At 43.2% G+C, this 3,154-nt stretch overlaps 1 pseudogene; it reads left to right on the forward strand.

Moving 5' to 3' along the window:
- On the forward strand, positions 1 to 145 carry LOC142370539 (U2 spliceosomal RNA; annotated as a pseudogene).
- The last annotated feature ends 3,009 nt before the right edge of the window (positions 146 to 3,154 follow it).

Genomic DNA, 3,154 nt, shown 5'->3' on the forward strand with positions numbered 1-3,154 from the left:
TCCGCTTCCAGGCCTGGCGTTGGATGATACGTCCCCTACCCGGGGACCATATATTAAATTGATTTTTGGAACAGGGAGATGAAATAGGGGCTTGCTCCGTCCACTCCACGCATCGACCTGGTATTGCAGGAATGGTGCACTAAAAAAAAAAAAAAGGCCTGGCGTTGGGGAAAACGCGATTCGAAGTGCTTTATGTCCTTCTCGGCACTTCGTCGTTTTTCATAGACCGGAAGGACATGGCGGCCTCCATAGAGCTTGCCCGCTCTATGTAGATACAGACAAGTTATTCTTCACTCAGGAGGATAATTGAGATTTTTGACCGAGATCATTTTACACCAATGAGGACTAATTTATGAATGAATATGTTGATTTGAGCTGATAAATGACTTAATATATTACTTAGTGTCCCTTTAAAATAGTAGAAAATGTTGTATTGCTGAAACCACATTCAGTGTACAAATGAACAAATAGGATAGCTTTTTTCTTTTTTCGAGATAACACATATGATATTTGACACCGCGGTATTCAACAGTGTCGGCGATGTCACTGCTGATAAATGAAGTAAATACTTGGAGTCACACAGACATATACTGTAAATGCCACGAGTGATAAGATCAAATTCTCCTTTCTGGTAAAATTCAAGAAATCTGTTTTGTGTTACCCAACAGATAACATGACATTTATTACCATATTCCAGCACAGTTGAAAACCTCTCAAGAGGCGCAGTACTGAAGCTGTTACAAGTGGAGTAAACTGCTTAGAAGATGTTCAAGGGATGATGCACAGAACTGGCAATATGAATGTGAATTCCCTTGGAAGCCTTCTTTGCACACATTCACGTACACACACACACATTCATGCACACACACACACACACTTACACACTTACACACACACACACACACACACACGCACTGTGAGGAACATGAGAAATGGGCAAAGAGCCATTCTATTCAGTGTGAACTGGAGGGTCCAAGTCGCTAAACTAATCCTGGTACCACAAGATCCCACTTTCAGCCAAGTCTTTTGCTGCAGCTGCCTGGGATCATTTCACAAACACAAGGTATTCCTGGAAGAATTGATTCTGTTAGATAGTACATTGATCACACACATCGCCTGCGGACAGAAGATGGCTTTACAAGCAATAAGATGGGAGACAATTATATTATTTTAGTGAAATAAGACAGAGTACAAGCAGCGAGTGCCAATAGCCCAGGCAGGGGAGGGAAGCACAGGCGGCCCCCTCTGCGGCTGCCTCGCCGTGTTTGTGCTCCATCCTCAAGTGGCACGATAATCCACTAAACTTTCCTCCACCCGCTTCTCTCAATGCAATCAGGATGCGAAGGCTCACCAGTGATTGCGTTCATTTGTAAAAGCATCCAAGCCAAAATTGAACCCCAAGGCTGATAAACTATAAAGATGCTGATCAGATCGCGGCTAAGGAGTCCACACTTGAGGGCACGAGGTGTCAGAGCAGGAGCCAAAAGAGCAATGACTCTGTATACCTCACTCGGAGCCAGGCGACTGCCCCGGAATACAAACAAGGGGAGGGAAAACACATAAAAACGACAACAAACTGAAGCAGGACTTATCATCGGGCTGCATCTTTCAGATGTAGAGGGTATCAGTTGAGCAGATTAGCACTTTCTAGATGCTGCTTTTTTTTTTGTCTTTTATGGACTCTGTGGGTAAATGGACTGCATTATACTGCTTGAGCCTCAACAAATATATTGTATTGATGAGCTTCGTATGAATTTTACAATGCATCACATGAACAGCAGAAGCCTTAAAACCGCAATTGTACGTTTTCAACGTCACCGTGGAATATAATTAATTCATCTGAAAGAAAATAATACATCACTCTGCTCTTCAAGTCCAACGTATATCTCTCCTTTATTGTGTTCTACAGCACTGTTTATTGTCACCGCACTGAAAGAATTCCTGCAACTTTTTCTCCCCTTTACAGTTATCTCTCACAGCTATTGCACTGTCTCACACTAAATGAACAGTGTCATTACTTTAAACACACATATCTGCTTCTGCTAAAGCAAAAAGACAGAAGACAGACTGACAGAGAGAAAAAAAAGGGGGGAAAAAATTCAGAAAGGGAAGATCTGAGGATGTTTTCTCCTTTCCATCCTCGTGGCCCCAGTGCGTTAAATGTCAAAGAGCAGTCAGCGGGAGAGACTGATTCCAGGAGGCGATGTGAATGGGACGATTGAAGACCCGCTTTTGATTGACAGCTCTTCCTCTCCTGCTCTGCCCCGAGGGTGATTGACAATGTGGTTCATCTCACATTTTGTGACTGAGCTAATCCAGTAAATTCCTACCAGACGCAGCTCAACTCAGCAGAGACCTGCCGCTCCTTTCCCAGGTGGAGTTTTCATTTTATCTTTTCTTCCCCAAAATAAATGTTTTTCCATCTGTGGCACTGAAAACAAACTCGGGAGGGGGACGACGTGGTCGTGGGGGGGTCTATAATTAAGTGTAAGTACATAATTAAGCAAGTTTAGAAAAGTGCTAGTTTTTCTATGAATTAAAACGTAGACTAATTACATGTGGGAATTATCCTGCTGTTGTGTTAGTGATTAATATCGTCATAGGTTACTGTCTCAATATGCTGCCAGTTGGAAATGGGATCACCTTACTGGAACGATTGATCTCTTGCCAAGTTAAGTAATTAATTGACTCAACAATCACTGACGTGCAGCTATCTCACACGTCGTCCCTCATGCCCACAAGGTGCGCCGCTCGTCCTCTCGACCTTGCACCTGTATTTTGGTATGTGCCGGTTCCCAGAACTCGCTTCCGCTGCACTGCAGCTGGCTTTTCAAAGAGGAATGAAAAAAACACGAGAACAAAACTGCAAGAGAAAGAATCAACTTACAAGACCTTCACCCCTGATTCAGGGTGCGCAAGCAGTTTCTGCTTTCTTGACAGCGGCGACACACATTAATGCAACTGCCCAATAAGGATAGCACTGTGCAAATTATTTGACGCCTTCATTAATCATCATTCCTAAATGATCAGTCTGTAAGGGGATTCATTTAAGCATGATTAATTGCAGTGTGAGCCTAATCAAGCGATGAATTACCTGCCTAACCTTTTGCAGGAGGTTGGTGTTAACCTCAAATGAAAGCAGTGGAACCCAGAG

This window comes from Odontesthes bonariensis, chromosome 20 (genome assembly GCF_027942865.1).
Source record: "Odontesthes bonariensis isolate fOdoBon6 chromosome 20, fOdoBon6.hap1, whole genome shotgun sequence".
Taxonomy (NCBI): Eukaryota; Metazoa; Chordata; class Actinopteri; order Atheriniformes; family Atherinopsidae; genus Odontesthes; species Odontesthes bonariensis.